Source organism: Leuresthes tenuis, unplaced genomic scaffold (assembly GCF_036924035.1).
Source record: "Leuresthes tenuis unplaced genomic scaffold, fLeuTen1.0.hap1 SCAF_2, whole genome shotgun sequence".
Lineage (NCBI taxonomy): Eukaryota > Metazoa > Chordata > Actinopteri > Atheriniformes > Atherinopsidae > Leuresthes > Leuresthes tenuis.
In genome coordinates, this window is record NW_027325356.1 from 17,904,681 (window position 1) to 17,923,594 (window position 18,914).

The 18,914-nt window shown below is 40.1% G+C and overlaps 1 protein-coding gene across 1 annotated transcript in view; it reads left to right on the plus strand.

Annotated features, from left to right (window-relative positions):
• Positions 1-6,552, plus strand: part of mafa (MAF bZIP transcription factor a) — an 80,404-nt gene extending 73,852 nt beyond the window's left edge. The window contains exon 3 of the mRNA XM_072380436.1: positions 6,071-6,552. The gene's annotated coding sequence lies outside the window, so the exon portion shown is untranslated. The remainder of the gene's footprint in view (positions 1-6,070) is intronic.
• The last annotated feature ends 12,362 nt before the right edge of the window (positions 6,553-18,914 follow it).

An 18,914-nucleotide genomic window follows, 5' to 3' on the forward strand; every position in this document is an offset into this window, starting at 1 on the left:
GTTATCCGTTTCCTCCTTCCAGTAAAATTGCATTAAATTTCCAATATTCACGGTGTGTTTTTCCATCTTTCACAGATCAAGACTTCATGGGCTTTTTAGATGAAAAATTATCAATACAAGATGACGCATCAGCAAAAAAAAAGTCGTGACACACTGCCAACATGCTCTTGTTCCCGGTGCCAGCATCAATAATTCAGCCACTAGCTCATAACTTTATTTTCAATGCATAATTGAGGCCAACCAATGATGGTTGCTCTTTCTTTCTTCAGCCATTTATATGATGAGCAATTCTTAAACAATAATCAGAGTAGTCCATTAAGCTTTTAACATCTTCTCTTGTTCCCACTCCTGAAGATGGTGGAAAGTATGGATGGTGGCCTGTGGCCTGTTTTGCTCTTTGTGCACAATGATGTGAGTGATACGCGCTTTCAGGTGAAGCTATCTGTGTCGTTGAAGCTACTGTGATTACAATACTCTATAAATAATACCTGTGGGAAACCTGTGGTGAGCAAAGGAAGACGTATAGCCTCCACATTAAAAAAATGTGGTCAGGAAAGGAAGGGGGTCTCAATTTAAGTGTGATAGTGTGCATGGTATGCATGTGTGGGTCTTTCATGATTAAAAAAAAAAGTTGTTTGAAGGCCTACATATAAATCCTTGCATTGCAGAAATTAACTTTAAAGGCCTCTTGCTCTGCTCAGTGACACATTGCAGTATCTGACCTGACTACGTCTCCTATTTGTTTGCATTACTGCTTAATAAATATTGATTTACTATTTTAATAACATGTTAATCGCAAAACACAGAGGTGCCAGGGTTATGACTCTCTCAAGCAGTACTGCAAATTTCCTGTTTGCAAATATTTATTGAGGATGGCGTCCTGAGAGGGCTATAAAAGTGAATAGCAATCATTAAACAGAGAATAGCTATCTGCACAAGTGTCAATATCTGAAACACAGGCTGATCCAGCTTCCAATCAGTTGCTTGTCTTTTTTTTTTCCATAAGCAACACCTAACAGGGAACACACATAAACACTGTTTTTATTTTCTCTGAAATAAGAAAAAAATATTTCATGCATCTTTCTCCTTTGCCTGAACAAAACTTTTCTTGAGAAGCTGTTGAACTTTCAAAATTGGTTACTTTTTTTTTTTTTTTTCATTAATCTAGCCAAATAGAGAATTAAGAATCATTTCAACAATGTTTTGAGAAAGATTGTGCTTAATATATAATAGTAGCCTTAGGGGGGGGGGGGATAAAAGGTGTGTCCAAACTTATGGTACGTCTGTTAGTCTGTTAACTACGCTCTAAAGCGGCAGTTGAAATTTTGCTATCACCAAATTGAATTCTTTTCTAAACCGATTGCTTTGTGAAGCATGACTTACAGTACTATGTCACCGGAGGGAATTCCTTAGACTATATAGGAAATTGAAATGGGGGCAAATAATGGTGTGCAGTGGAGCTATTTTTATCTCTCTGTGGCCTTATTTTAAAATATGTCATTAAAGCTAAACTAATTAGATGGCAGAATACCAGAGAGCAAAGTACTAAGCCTGTTTTTTTTTTTTTGTAAAGATCTCTCTGGGCAAACTGTGTTGGCATAAACACTTAAAACTCAACACAGTCTCAGAACCAATATATCAAATCCTAAAGTTTTGTCAAATCTCGCAGTCTTTCAGAGATATGCACAAAGTGAACCTGGATGTTGGTGTCATTCTGCTACAGCAATATCTGATAGGGTGAGGTGAACCCTCCCTTATCAGGGAGTGACAAAGGGCACTTTAGACGGCAGGAGTAGTAGATTACAGCACAGAACTTTTGTTTTGGAAACCTGAGTTCATCTCCTGTGTGAGACCATTGTTTTTTTGTTTTTTTCTAATTAGTTTGTTTTAAAAAATGTTGCCAGCTTGGCTTGAAATATGTACTTTTCCATGTTAATCCCGTGTGTTGAAAGAGATGCTATATACAAAATGACTTACACTCTGACACCGAACAGTCCGGCAAAATAGAGGCATTTAAAATGTGGGTGGAGTGTGACGAAGCTCCGGATTTTGCAGGGTTTCACTCCATCAAACGACCGCATGAGGCCGTTGCACTCATTGTTACTTGGAACTCACTTTACAGTTACTTAAACTAATTTAAGTGTACAGTAATAACAAAGCCAAAACAAAAGATAAAATACTTGAAGAGCCTTTCTATAACGGGACCAAGGTAAAACAACTCCAATGAAAGCTTAGACAGAGTAGTTCACCAAAGACAATGCACTATTTTGCATTTTTTTTAAAAAATGCACTAAAATATCATGTGCTCTTTGAGAGTTCTCCAATGTTTCACCAAGAGACACAAATAAATAGTTGTGTAACTTAAAGATTCAGAGTTTAAAATTGGTAGTAATATTACATAATGTAATTAATCTGCACATTACTATCATGTCTGACTAAATATTATCGGTGATACATTTTACGTTTTTAACTTGGTAAAATAAAATTATATTCTTGTTTGAAATGAAAACTGCATGTCTTTTGGCCACCCCTGCACACCCCTACTGCCTCCTATTTGGCAATATTAGCACAATGAACCTTAAAAGGGTTTTATGCATTTTTGCCTCTTCTCATTTCCACTGTCATTCTTCCTCCCTCCTGTTCTTGTGCTTCTTTTACTTTCATTCCAGATCTGTCCATCATAAAGATATACTGAAACTTGGAGCGCATTAGGATGATTGGGCAGCTGAAAAATTAGAGGGGAACAGTGAAGTTGTTGTAGGAAAAAACTGTGGAAAAGGATCAGTAAATGACATAATTTTAATTTCACTTATTTTAAATGGAATGGACAGTGTGAAAACAAGATTTACTTTCGAAGAGTGTGTGTTTGGGAACAATCCATGCACAGTGTAGTATGTGCTTGGTTTGTTCCTGAGATCAAGGTGGCTGGTTTAATTGAGCCTGTACTGTACCCAGGGCTGGGAGAGCAGGCAGCGGAGCATCGATAAACTATGAAATGGTTCCAATATGACCAATCGATGAGGCTTTGTGAGCAGCTCCCTTGAGGCTTTGATTTTCCTCTCAAACAACAATCCAAGATCTCTGCTCTTCAAAGGCAAACTCCATCTTTGCTGTTATTGTTGTTGCTTTCCCCATGTTTGAGTGATGTCACTGAGGTCGATTTCATCCATGTCCATAAAGGCTCTCCCACACTTGAATCACCCAGGAGACAGCTTCTGTCGGTCTGTGCAATGGTAACAACAACCAATAAAGGTCAATCTCCCATGGTAATGGCCAATTGGGTTTGTTCCCATTATTGGCCCTCTGAGTTGTGGTCAACAGATGGAGAGCTGGCATCACTGAACCAAACTGCACTCCAGCCTTAAGGAGACTGAGCTCTGTATCCAAGCACTGCTGTGTGACTGCTCTCCCTCTCTCTCTCTCTCTCTCTCCCCGTCAGCTTGTGTTGGCCTGTACATCACTTCATCACACACAGTCCCCGTATAAGGAGAACCATCGCAGTAAAGTCACAGGAGTGCTGCCAGTGAGGGCTAACTGTCTAACCATTTCAGCTAATTGCCTCATTAATGATTCACTGGTGTTAGGCTGCTCTAGCACTTCGCTGTGGGGAGCAAATTGTTCTGATTGGTTTGCCTCTGTCAATTATTGATGAGGCAGTGTGCTGAAGTGCTAACACCTGGCTTTGGAGGTCCAAATGGCCCTGCATTCTCATCACACTGTTATCACACACCCTGGGACCACATTCTGACTTGAAGGGCTGGAGTCTTTGACAGTTGCTGTTGAGAGTGGATGTAACGTGCCCCGGGGCGATGGCTCTGATCTCAGAACATGGTCCAATGCTGAGTAGAAAAGGTGGACAAAAGGCTTAAGGACACCCAACAGATACAACATCTGAACCTTGTGCACTTCTCTGTGTATGTGTTAGTGTTGGACGATATGTAATTTTTTTCCAACAGCCACTCAATCCAACAACTGCCTATTGCTGATATGTTGTAGGAGGTCTGTAGGCAGTGCAAACCCTGAGGGTATCCCACATTTCCTTTTCTAAACAATTCAGTCACAGAAGAGCTCGTTGTACTGAAGAACAGAAAATGACCTAATCTAAGGTTATACTTCTGACTACAGAATCAGATAGCATCAAATGAAGGATGCCCCCACTTTCAGCTTCTATGAACAAACAGGTGGGGTTATATTTGCTGTTGGGCTGCCGACTCTCTTACCAACCCACTCTCACCAAAAATCATGCAATGCATATATTTGTTCATGTGTCCAAAACGTAGTAGTGTCACAATCCATGGTTGTAAACTGTAAGATGATTAGATATCCCAAGGCTGTTTATCTCTGCCTGACAGCTCTTAAGTGATATGATGAAAATTGCGATGCATGAATAGAAATATTTTTAAATCCTAACCATTTTGTAACTGTCAGACCATGTGGTTTGTGGACCTAACCATACGCATCAATTCAAGCCCTAACCATGTACATTTAAAGCCTAAAACAAAGCAGTTCATGGATGGATAGTAAGGCATTGGAAGTTTGCATCATCACATAGGAACATGTTTGGAGACATAAAACATTGACCTGCTGATGGATCGAAACTCAAACCTTATCTGTGTCGTGAACACAGTTATGAATTTGTATAAATTACACAATTTTCTTTGCCTTTTTTTGTGAAACTACAATGTTTTGTCGTGTGGACCAATGTACCAATTTCACAGTCTCATGAGATCAGGTTCCACTTGCATTAAGTGGGGATGCAAGCAATTGATTTTATGCCAAAAATTCATATTCTCATGCAGTGATAAATGGATTTGTGACTCAGAAAAAGGACACTGACAGAGCACACACAGGCAAAACAGAACAGGTAGCAGCAAGTCATTCAATTCTTTTTAGTGTAAGCTTTGAATTGTACTGTACAGTTAGAGTACAGTTCCTTCTTAAGAAGGAATACTTTTAAAGTAAAACGGGATAAATCAACCAAATAATCCTTACAAAAGAGCATTCACTCAACCCTTAAGTATGACAACAAATACAGAAACAGCTAAATAAAAAACAGCCTTCTATGAGCGTATAAAAATTATAGAAATAAAATCATATTCGTCCTTCTATCTTTTATGAATACATGATACAAATGATCTCATGTGAAAACAGTAATGTTAAGTGCGTGGAACAACTAAAGATAAGAAACTATTAAATAAATAAAAAAGTAAATTTCCAAAAAAAAGGTTTGGAAAAATTGCATGCATACAACATGCATAACATACAAGTTTAAAACGTAATGTTTTGCAGAAATGTGGGGTGTTGTAACAGCATGCAATGCTATGTCAATAGTTCCTTTGTTTATGGTGATTTATAATGGGTACAGGCAGCACCTTTAAAGTCGGGTCATGTAATTGGATCTCCAGTAGATAGAAGCTGAATTCCACTGTAGTCTTTGTGTCTAATGGCCCACCCACAAAGCGCTCCTCCTTGCAACATTATTCATTCTCACACAGTGCACGATGGGTCTCACCAAACTTTGTGTGGCTCAAGACATGAAACAGAATAAAGAGCAGTATTTTTGTGTTCTAATGGATAAACCACAAACAGATTGAATAACATGGAGAAGACATTAAGTAGATGTGCTGGTTGTGAATTTGCTCATCTCCCCTTGGCCTTAATTGAAGCTGATTATAGAGTCACCCCCCATGCTGACACTACTGTCAGTCTGAATCTCTGCCAAGTAGGCTTGCCGTGTACACTCACAGGGTGGTCACTCTGTCTTTGTTTTTAAACTGGCACCCGTGACAGCAGATCCCACCCCACTTTCCAAATATACTGAATGTGACTCACTGTATGTCACCATAAAGACTGGACAAGGACACAGAGTTTAGACAAGGGTCCTGCATCGCTCACAATGTAGTCCTCACTCACAGTCTCACGGAGCATTTTATGAGTGTGTACATATATGCAGGGCGGTATTAAAGTGTATGAGAGAGTTGTGGTCTGAGTCACACTTTAATGATTTCTTTCTCCCTCCTTGTCCCTCCCCCTCCTACTCTCTTCCTTCTCTTTTACTTTTTGTTAACAGATAAGCTACCAACTGAGCAGCGATGACATCAGAGCGGCCGACCAGTTGAACCAAGATACCTACAAAGCACAACATTCAAAATGAAGAACAACAGACAAGATCCGCTAGAATCCCTCAAAATCCCCACAGTGAAATTCCTGAAAGCCTCTTATTACTCCAGTTTCCCTCCTTGGTATTTTACCTCCAGCTTTTTTCTACAAAACACGAGAAAAGAAGAAAAAAAAAAACAGACTCTTATTCATGAGATGATTGATGATTGGAGAGACTATTTTGTCTTTGGCGGGAAGATCAATTATGCATGCTTCTGTAAATAGATCATTATAATGCCCTATTCTTATTCCTAATATGGAAACATACCAAGTTGCTATCACCAAAATTCATAAACCCTCGTTACCGTGGATAAAAAAAAGTCATGTTTCCGTATTTTACATGTCAGTATTCTTAAATATTCAGGACCCATAAAATGATCATTTCAAAGACCATTTCTGTAGCTATGGAGTTATTTCAGCTGTAAAAATTGTACTTCTTACACTTCTTATTCTCTTTGTGTAACAACCTAGTCTTCCTCTCCAGTATCCACATTAGTTCATGTAAATATGTGAATGAAGACAACAGCATGGACCAGGCTATAGCGTATATTTACCACCCTGTAAGACCACAAATCTCAATACGTTAATATTCCAGAGAATCTTTGAAAAGTTTAAAATTCTTCATTTGTTTTATGATAGTTAAAGATATAGTCACAGGTGTCTGGCCATCTCCCCAGTGTATTTGAGTAGATACATAAAGACATTAGCTATAGGTCTAATTATTTCACCACCCTACAGGGTGGTAAGACAGTGATTCCTTTGTTTTCTCACTCAGTTCTATCTGAGAACAGTCAAACTGAGCAGGAAAAGCAGACAAGCCCATGAGCTTGAAATAGAACCCTCAAGAAATACTTTTTAACATTCTATATATGATTTCACATCACTATTTAAAGAATTCTTCCAGTATTACAGGTCTTTCCCATTGCAATAACCACCCAACCCTCTCAATGCAGACATATTAACTGCTGTAGCAAAGCTGTTGTCGGTACACATGGGAAAAAAAAGAAGAAGAAATCCACTTCATTGACTGCAATGTAGACATGATGACCCTAACCTTTGTCTTCCATGGACTTTAAAAATAACCAAATGGACAGACAGATAACAGGCCCAGCCAATAAATGGACAATCTCAAAGATTGGCCCCAGACTGGTGAAGACAGAAAACCTTTGCATGGACAACAAGGAAAATACTAGCGTGATGAACACCTCATCTTCACCACCGCGCATCCTCTACCTCTCAGCGTCCACTGTACATTGAGACAGTGTCTTATCAGTGACTCCCTCTATTATCCCCACGGTCCACTTTTCTGCTGCATGTCCCTTCCACGCCTCATGAGGAGAGTTCAGCATTGAAAGCTACATGGCAATGGGTAAAACATAAGAAATGCTCACTTTAAAACAAATACGCTCTCTGCTTGTTGCTGTATATATGTACAGTATGACCAGTATGTATAGTCTCAGATGCTACACTCTGCATGTTAAACTTGTAGGTGGAACATGTCAACTATTCATAAATGAGGACATACAGGTAGGGATTTGACTGACTCTCTAAACTAAAGCAAGCTCCTTATCAGCTTTACATTTCCATCCTTTGATTCCTAAAAATGTACAGTGGCTTGATAGAAACAGGTTGATGTCCCTCGTTGTAAAAGGCTGTCTTTGGCCAAACAGCTGTGCTTATGGGGTTTAAAGGCTTTGAAGGGACCCGTACCCTCCCTTCTGATGTCAGATTGAACCTGGCCACAGCAAGAATGAGGAGAGGAGAAGAGAAGAGGGAAGGAAAACTGGGGCGTTCCAATTAAGTGGCAGCACACAAAGTGGCAAGGGGCGTCCTGCCAGCAACTGTCCATTCATCCTGTGTCAAAGGGATTTGCACATCTCAATGAGTCTACGCACTGACAGAGAAATCCAAGAGCAGAGCAGAGCAGAGGAGAGCGGTGGGAGGAGGCAAGGCTTGGCAGAAAGGATGGAGTGAAAAGGAGACTAATTTTGAGCAAAAATTTACAAACGCCTATGTTAAAGTATTTTACTGGTCAGACGACCTACATGATATTTTCTCTTTTGGTCTCTTTGGAAAGCTCAATAACTCCTTGAACTCAAACTGTTCCACCGTCAAGCAGCTCTTCGGTCTGTCATGACCTCACGTCCTGTCTAAGGTTAACTTTGTTTTAATGAGCAGAGCCCTCAGCTCGACCAGATGTTCAGCCTCATGGTTAAATACCTGTTACCTTCTGTGACACTTTAAGGCCTCCCCGCTGCATCTGTGCTCTTTCTGGATACAGCTACAGAACAACTTCACCATGCGAAAAATGATGTTGAGTAGAGAGAAACAAATGCGTTTCTTCTAAGACACAAAATGACGAAAGACCGATTAAAATCTGTTTCTGTGCACAAATTGTAAACGTTTTTCTGGCAGAATACATGCGGTACCTGCTTTGGATACCCGGCTGTACAGCCAATGAGAAAATCTTCTTAAATCAAATTTTGCACACTGAATCACGAGAAGGTATTTACAGTCAACACGTAAACAAACTTAAAATTTGGACTTAGGACTTAACAGTGATTAGTCAAAGAAGATTTAAAAAACAGAAAGGATGAAAATGTCACTCAAATGGGAGATGTAGAAACAAGCAAATGCTACCTCGAGAGTCAAGACTTTCCACTTTCTTAGAACCGAAACAAAGCCCCATATCTTCATAAATGTAGCAATGTATGATGGGTTGATTTGCTTTTTTTAATGTTGTTTGAGCGCAGTACTGAAGTTCAGCACAGAGAACGAAGTAGCTCAGCCCTCACAGTCAGACAGAAAGCGAGCTTTCTATCTTGCAATGATCCTGACTGGGATCAGAACACGTGTTTACATGCAGAACAGCCGTCGGTACATACAAACACATAGGACATCCCTGGTCTTTTCTTGTGAAACATACACACACACACACACACACGCAGACCACACTAATCTAAATACCAAGGCTGTATGTAAACAGATCGCCGACATAATGGGATTGTTCGGTGTGCAAACAATAAGCTGTTAGCGTAATCACAGGTCAAAGATATATTGCCCAGAGGGCCACGCTGTATGTATATTAACATGATTGATATGTGAGAGGCAGGGGGGCAGGGAAATAAGAAATATAGAGCCATACTGATTCAGATTTACCCCCTACTGAGCCTTGTCTGCTGCCTTTCTCTCTTCTCCCTCCTTACTCAGGCTGCACTTAATCAGTCTTCCGTCTTCTCCACTTGCTCCTTGCCCCATTTATCCACATTTTCATAGACAATGGGTTTCTCCCTTTTTTATTACCACAGATTTCCTCTAGTACCACATTTATGTCTTTACCTGAAACATCTTGATTTCATTTCACCCCTTTCCCATCTACCTTCTGTTCTGGATAGATATAATCTGCTTCTGTAGTCAGTGGGATGTCGGGGTGAAAGAGCTCCACAATCCTGTTTTTGGATTAAGCAAAGAGAGGGCTGAGTGACATCTGGCTATTTGATTTACTTCATCCATGTCAGCTATAATTCATAAACAAGAGCGGGTAAAGAACAATGTAGAGGCAGACAGAGAGTATTTTGTGGTGCCACCTTAGAGAAATCTATTAATATTTACAGTTTCATGAACAAAGTGATAAACAGAGCAGCTTTGTGGTTAATAGAGATAGATCTAAACTTAACCATGCTCACAGTAGTGTGCTTGTGTGTCTCAACAAGTAGCAACAATCAAGTGCCATGTCAGTCAGGATAATTCGTGAATAGCTTACTCTATAAGCTCACAGCTTATTAACTTACAGTATCTCCACTTTATTTGATTATCATCTAGTACAGTCTCTCAGCTGGTTAATAAGTCCATGTCTGCACAACAAAACACTTCATTAGTGTCATTAATGGCTAACTTGTGTGCACTTTGTGTGTCTGTGGACCACTGAGGCTGACACATACTGGGGCCAGGAGACAGAGTAAACATGGAGGCAGAACACTGGGGAGAAAAACAATTTGGAAGACATTTAAAACTGCAGTCAAGTATCTGCCTCATTGATGTCTCACTTAAGATATGGTTAAAGGCTCCTGTATGGAGAACAGATACAAAATCAACAGCGCCATGATCAAAAAGCCTCAGATTCTACAGCAGTATGTCACTGGTATTCAGCCAACCCACATCTCTTTCCAACAGCAGGTGCTCAATACCAGTTGGCTACTGAAGTCAGCATGCAAATTTAATGCAAATGGATCATTTCAATACCAGGACAATGTTGAATTTACATGTAAAGAGTAAATAGTGTGGAGTGATTTTCTTGGCTCAGACTCTGATCAGGCAAACTGGCGATGAGGACCACAGTAGGCTAACCTTAGCCAGGGGAGGTTCAGAGAACTATTTTCAGATACAGTTACATTTACATTACATTAAAAAAGCATGAAATCCAGTGACAGAATGAAAACAGTAGCAGTTCTTGCATTTGATTTGTTTGCTTTGCATTGCCAAGACTGAAAACAGTGGCATGAACACACCTGACTCAATGAGTGGAGACTGTTTGAGCAGTGTTAACGCACCTTAATTAGGGACGATCCTTTGTGCAATTCACTCAATGCGCAACCCAGAGCATCCATTGGGTTCTTTGTTTACCTTCATTTTAATTCCAAACCCACTTTTTAAGTGCAACCAGACTTTTACGTGCTTTCAGGGATGGCTTTGTTAATTTTCTCAGTCTAGAAATGAGGAAAACAGAGAAATTAGGAAACCCGGATTTTGGCCAGACGTTAATGTGCATGGTCCACTGATTCTCTCATAAGACACATGGATCCCTGTGGAGACCAACAACCTTTACTTTGAGGTGATACTCACTTGTTACACTCCTAATCATACAACTGGCAGTGGCAGCCATGTCAAATGTTTTGCCACTCGGGAGCATATCTAAATGGAACACTGATGTTGGTTTATTCTCTCTTTTTATTGTTTGCTTGTACTTGCTGAGTACTAGTACTGAAATAGGCATTCTATTTCCCATACCTTTTAAATTAGTATCAACTGAAGCCAGAGACATGCAGTGCCTAGCAGCCATCACTGCTACTGCATGTTGTGGTACTTTTTACTACACTGAATGTCCATCGTTAATATACTATATGGTCAGACAATCAATAAATCATGTTTTATGAGAGTTTTATAAATTGCTGTATGATTTTAACATGACAGCATTGTCGGTGCTAAGGAGCAATGCAAATATTATTAAAACATATTGAAGAAGGATTATGTAACTAGGGACAAAAAAAAGGACTTCACAGCAGCACATCACACTTAATTTTTACAATATTTGAATACATACTGGAACTTACATATCCAAACTTTCTTTCCAAGTTTTCTTTCACTCGTATATGCAAACCTACAGACATACAGTGACGCTCTATGACTGAGTGTTTCTTTCTTTTTGAGTGTCATGAGTAGCAGTGACCTCAAGCTACACAAGGCTGGGGTGGTGGGAGTGGGGTCAAAGGCGAAAAGATTACGGTGTGTACTGCTCTGCTCTAATCCAGGCCTCCAGACTGACTTGAGACTGGTAAAAGAAATCATTCACTAATGCGAGCTCCACATAGTGTGGGTGTGTCGCCACATTACTCCGAGAAATCTAACTCATTCGGGTACTTAAGCTGAAAGAGCTTCAAAAGATGCATTTAAAGTGGCATGGATCTTGATGTAGAGATAGTGGGGATGAGGCCTGTTGTAATAGCCAGACCGCAGCAAAGACAGAGAAAACCGCCTGATGTCACAGAGCTAATGACAGGGATGAATAATAGAGCTTTTAAAGCTGTTCTCCCACCTCATTCTGCCCTGCACATAAGTCTGAGCTCTATGTGGGCAGTTAGCCACCAAGCCCCTTGCTGAGATAAGATGGGTTCCCAAGAAGATTGGGGTGGGAGCATGAGTGGAGGGAATCGGATTAACCAAAATGCCTAAATTGAAAGAAATGCTCTGAGCTGACCAGTGTGATACCACTGACAAATGCTTTCAACCCAATATTTAGCTTTTGATTAGGTAATGTAGGTGATCACAACTCTTAACTGTCGTGAAATCACTCAAAGCTGTACATACAAGCTCTATATCAATGTTTAAATGTGAAGGGACTTCTAATACCCTATTTGATACTCCAGAGACAAATGAATAGGGAAGTAATAAATTGCCAGAAGCTGTGGACAGGTGGCATTTCAGACTGCACAGTTTAACGGTGCAGTCTGGTTTCTGACAGCTTGATTTAGTCTTCTGCACCTGAGCCAGGAAGCAGAGAGAAATCTAACGGCAAGAAAAGCAGCTTAACTAGATTCTAATTTGCCTGCTCTGAAACACAATTGATGTAGCTAATGCACATGGAAAACAAAGAATGGACTTACAGGTATCTGTGACAAGCTTACTGTGATCATGCATTTAGCAGATTGTGAACTGTGTACACTACCTGAGGGACAAATACATGGGATAAATAAAGAAGGTAGCAGCACTGATTTAATTTACTCTTTCGCTTCCACCTGAGCCCAGGCAGGTTTTGAAGAGACATTTGGGTTCGTCTTTCGGTTGTTAAAATGGAGATTACCACGGCTAAAGTTCTTTCGTGGATGCATGCTGTTCTCCCTGCTGTGACCGGGGTGTAATCCTTCAGTCTGAGAGAAGTTAAAAGTTTGTGGAGTCCAGAAAGTTATGAACACATCCCTTCTGGGCCCCCTGGAGAGCAGAGAGTGGGAGACGGCAGGGGGTAGCCATATGCTATCAAAGTGGTGTTTAAAGCTCCCATCGTTTCTTCACTGAAATATACAGTATCATCACACATACCTGACAAAAATGGAGAAAAACATAAAAGTGCGGCTCAAGGTACAAACAAAAATAGGTTGAATGCATTTCACGAAAAATCTACTTAAAGAAATGTGTTGGGTTTGAACTTCTTTTCTGTAACTGTTTCAACTGTGTGCGCGCCAGTAGCCGGGGTTAGATCTTCATTTTGTTTTTACATGCTTTAAAAATACTGCTGCTGGTGAACAATTAAAAGTTTATGATTCCTATCACAATGAGACCCTTTACTCTTACCAGAGGTTAATTTGTGCTCACCCCTCATTTCAATTGTTCTCCAGTAAATGTCCACATTATTTCCCACATGGGCCTGAATGAGGGGTTTGATAATCAAAATGTAGACCTTGGTTGGCTGTGTTATTGTCAGAGGGGTCGTAAGCCGCAGAAACCGCTTCTAGGGTCTTATTGCTATGGTGATCAGCCCCTTGCCACTTGGCCTTTCCTGACCCCAGTCAGAGATAAGCTTTATGGGAAAGCACATTAACATGCTCTGGCGGTCACCTCCCTCCTTTATCAAAGGCAGTTCTGTGAAATCAAGTGTTTATGGACCCCCAGTGAGGGCATGGTGCTGCTGATTGCCTATATTAGAGGTTGACTGTAAATGAGCCAAAAGTGGACAAAGGACTTGTGGTAGTGGGGACAATTGAGGATGTGATGCTGATGTTCTTTTCGTTAAATGAGCAATATCTTTAATGACTGCAACATCCCATGAGCAGGATACCTGCCCCCTGGATTACATATACTGTTGGCAGTCTAAATATATCCATGTCTTCCACTCTAAAAAGAAAAAAAAAAACTCATGAAACATCCTTATAAATACAATGTAATGTAATATTTTGGAGTTATTCTGTTTGCACTGTTGTATACTGTAAGTAACAGGATCTTCTTTTACCATTTCCTCCTTTGTGTTACACTGATCTTATCAGCTAAAATGTCCAGCAGGTGTTTTCTTTATTTCCATGCACGTGCGTTATTCTGATATGGTCATTTTGCTGTGGGTATGAAAGGCATAATGCATAAAAAATGAAAGTGTCAATGTGCCTGCTTACAGCCTGATCATTGGTGTAAGATCCTCTCAGCATGTCTGCAATGATGGATGGTGATAGCCCCGTGTCTTTGTACATAACAGGGGGGGTCCTACTGTTGTCACTGGACAGATAGAGGGAGAAGAAAAGAGAAAGATGTAGCCACAGCTTAATGTCCTTCTCTGGTGCTGTGCATGCTCTTTCCTATTTGCTTTTCCCTTCACGGCACGGTTAACATCGTAAATTAACCTTTCCAAACCCCCCCGTGCTCAGAGACTGGTGTGCAATACAGACAAAGGAAAAAAATAGATCCATGTTATGCAATGCGGCTGTGCCGGTCAGAGGCATAGCCTGTTACAGAATTGAGCTATTCCTTTTTCAGTGATAGGGGATAAAACAACACACTTTGTTCAGTCAAGCAAACATTCTATGTGCATGTCCCTGTGTGTACTCTGAGAATCCGTAATGAGGCTGCTTTTTGTTCTCCATCCCAGAAATGTAAATGAAACACATGAAAGAAAATGTGTTGTAGATCTTTCTCTTCCTAGTCCAAGCCTGTAAATAGCATGTAAATACCAAACAGCTATGCATGCTAATATACGAGCAATTTGTTCAGGTACTTTTGTAATCCAGACTTCTCATATGGCATGTAATGACAGAAAAAGAAAAAAAAAGAAAAACTAACAAAAAAAAAAAAGAAAAAACACTGAAAAATTTAATAAATTGTGAGCAAAGATTTGATTTGTAAACAAATTCAAAACAGTAAAGAAAAGTCTTTGCTCTTCATGTTTTCTTACTGTTAACTAACGCATTGGCCTGTCATTTACTACAGTGCTCTGCTCATGTTACTTGTTATCTTTCTTATGTTCCATAAGGTAGGGCTGAGGCAAAACACGACCATTAATCACAGGTCTGTGGAATAGTCGGGTGGGGGAATAAGAAAATGAGGAGAAGGCTGGTGGTCTGACTGTACTGTTTGCTGTTTTTTCATTGCCACTGCACGCTCTCACATGCACACACTTAATGATAATTACAGATTCTGAGTGTGAAACACAACCAATAAAATGTTGTGGCAAAACCATTTAGCGAAAAAGTGGTCAAAACTGGGCTGCCACTTAAGTGATCTCACCAAAAAGAGTTGCATCACCAGCTTTAACGTGTGCCCTTTTAAAAAGGCACACATTTGTGTCTGATAGATGAATGCATACTACGAAGCTGGAGAAAAATTTTGACTCATTCAAAAGTTTCCAAACCATGACTTGCAAGGAAAAGGAAATTTAGAAATGTTTAACTTTTTTTTCTGCATTTCTAATACAATATCCAAGGGGAAAAAAATATTATCTATATGCCAAATTTGCCTCTGCCCTAGCAGCTCTAATGTGACATTTTATGGATGCAGCAATGGAGGAAATGAGAATAATTTTGTTGTTTTGTTTGTTTGTTTGTTTGTTTCTAAGAGTGTTTATTTTCAACCATGTTAGAACCGTGTTAAATCCCAAGGCGCTCATGGTAGATGGAAGTGTCTAATTTTTAACCTGTGCTAAAGATATTTTAAATTTAATAAATAACTATTGTAACAAGAAAACAAGTCAAGTTGTGTCAGTTTCTGAACTATGTCTTTACCCTCTGAATATGATGATATAATCCAGACCTCAACGATAGAATCATTGGTGGCAAGATCAAGTTAAAGACAATGAAAGGGTTTAGTTTTAAAGTATGTTTCGGGAAACATCCCCAGATAAGCTGCTCTCTGCGGTAATGGAGCCTAAAGCCTGGATATTGTTTACTCACTATCTTCTCAATGACATACAAGTCTCACACAAAATGACCTTTGACTCCCAGCTACTATACGTACAATAGAGCAGAAAGATTAAGTTTCACTTTGCCTCAGCCCTGATAAACAAGACCAGTATTGGCCATCATAGCCGACTTTTGCAACGAAACCACCAACTATAACATAAAACAGATTATTCCTCAGATAATATTTGTGATGTCAGGGATTTTTTTTTTACAAACGTCGTCCTTTTCCACTTCCAAAGGCATGACTAACAGATCTGTGAAGGTTATCAGAATCAGACCTAAATTAATTAAAGCCACTTGCACTGAGTGAGGCGAGCTTGTGTTTTGCACATTTCAACAAATTGTTTACAAGAGGACACATTCAATTAGTTATTTCATTATCGCCCAAGGTGTAATCAATTGACAATGCCGATAAGAAAGCCACATCAATTTGTGAGCCGACTCCAGTGCATTTCTCTAAATGACTGAGGAGCACTTCTCTTTCAGGCCCCTGTAAGTCTTTGTTTGCTGTGACAGTTTAGCAGGCACCCATATAATTGACCATATTCTCATGTATGCCATGAGAATCTTGAGTTATTTGAGTCAGTGGTTGTGGCCACAAATTCCACATGTAGTCTCTGTCTTCTGCAGCGAGCATTGCTCTGTCTTTGCTCCCCTTTCGTCTTGAGTGATATATGGCAAAGACAGAAAGGAGTGCAGGCTTTCTCTCTGTCGTTTTTCTCCCGCCCTTCTAGCAGCAAAGATAAACAATGCGAGTGACAGTCTCTCATCACTCAAGAGACTGAGTCTCTGGCCCTGACCCGATAACATCAAGTGTGTGTGTCACCTGTCAAGTGGCTTCTGTCACACTTCAGTGGGAACTCAAAAACAAGACTCCTTGTGTGTGCATGTGTGTGTGTGTGTGTGTGACAGTGAGTGAGTGAAGTCAAATGGGGGATGGGGCTGTGGGTTTAAGAGTGCCTGTTGGCACGCAAGCACGGGCCTCTTTAGGCATGAGTGGAGTTGAGAGTGGCGAAGAATGGGGGGGGTGATGCTTGTGAAGGTAAGCCAGGAAACCAAGAAAGAAGGAGGGGGAGGGGGCAGCGACCCAAATGAGAAGGACTTGTGCAGACACTGTGAAACTATCTCATTTTGTAGGCTCCGGTAGTCTCATTCTCATGTTCAAAACGGGTAGGGGGATCCGGGAACGCAATTATTTTCACCTATAAAAAGCAACATATGCCAAGATCATAAAAGTTCTTATTGGACTGTAATTTATTAAAGCAAGTCATAGAAATGGAGCGAGGTAGGGCACTACCTATAACACAAAGGTGTCACTCTGCTTCTCATTAAGGGCCAGTATCAGTGAAACTCAATCCTGCAGGTGCCTGACAGCTGAGGGATAGATGAGCTAAACAGAAGGATACCCTCCGTTTATAAGATCCTGAGGAAATGGGAACATTTACTGTGGCCACAGCGACATTCCAGTCTCGATTCATTTTCAGTCTTTCACTTTAAACCCACATTATCTGTACATGTATAATTAAGTGTGTCCTGAATGTCTTTTCATGGGCAAAGCTAGTGCACATCCACCACCCTGGGTGTACTTTCTCTTGGTCAAACATGCAGCTTTTCAACTGTATCAACTGCGGAGCTTTCAGACTAACAACAAACAAAACAATCCAAGCGAACCGACAGCTGCTACTAAGCAGAACTGGCATCCTCTTAAATGGATGAGTGATCTGAAGCAGTGTGTTTCTTCCCATACTGCAAACGTTTAAATCATTGTTGAGCTCTGAATGAGCAATGATAAACCATCATTGTGATCCTCACAATACTGAATGATGTGGATTAGCCAGCGGGGAGTAGATTGTATTGGGAGAACTTATCTGCATCTTCTCATTATCTAATATACCAACAGAGGGGGAGATTATTCTGCTATGGCACATTTTAACCAGAACAATGGAAGTGTGTGCACCTCTGTTCATTTTGTTGCGCAAAAAAATGAACGAGGGGGATATATTCTATTGTCTGCAGTTATTGTAATGGTAAAATGCAGTTTTTGTTAATGTAAACGATTGTAAATGACTCTTCTTTCAGACAAGAGCGGGGTTTTTGTATCCTTTACTGAGATAAATACCATCACAAATGAGGCTGGACAAAACAAAAGCAGAACAGAGAGAAACAGGCAATTGTGGTAGAGGGAGGGAGGGTTTTGTGTAGGCCTATTGTGTAATGTCTGGCATACGCACTCGCATGTTGGTTGTCGTTTCTCACACTGACAACCACGTTCTGACAACCGAGAGGCATACACAGAAAAAGCATGTCAGGCATGGAAATAGGACAGGAAATTCAACCAATTATTTACATTAATACACTTTATATGTGTGTTTATAAAGTGTTCAAAGCTCATATATATATATAGTCATTGTATAAAACTGCATACACATAAAAGTTATATCTTCACATAACCCTTGATGACATTTCAAATGGTAGCCTCTAATCTTCACTGAATCATTCAGAGCTCTCTTCACATCTTCTCCTCCTCCACTTTTTACTTTCAAAAACACTAAAGAAGGGCTACATGTACAAAAGAGTTACTCTGGCTTTATGTTATGGTGAAGAAATGACGGCGTGGTGATCTGCAAATATTAATCAGCACAAAGCACATAGCAGTCACAATCATTTTCTGATACAAGCACTGATCTGAGCTGCAACCTGCAACCAACTGCTCGCCTGTTATGACTACTTTAGCAAAGAGCGTGTGATGAGAAGGCAGCCAATCAGTAAAAGTTACATGATTATGCCGAACTCTGAAGGTATATTGACATGATGTTAAAATACATTTGCTTTTGGTAACAACTAACTCTGCATTTTCCCATAACCTCTGTGTTCTGTTCAATCACATATCGATGTAAACTCGGTCAAGGTTGCACTGGCCTGTTGGTCAGCTTGTCGAACATGTCCACATCATGTCTGCTGAACTGTCCAGAGAACACAGGGAACTCTAATCCCTTGTTTGTATTGGAATCAATGTTCTATTGATCACAGACTAATTATATGATCATATTTGTATTAATAACAAATGGGATTTATTTCTAGATGGCCTTTTGTTGTGGAAAA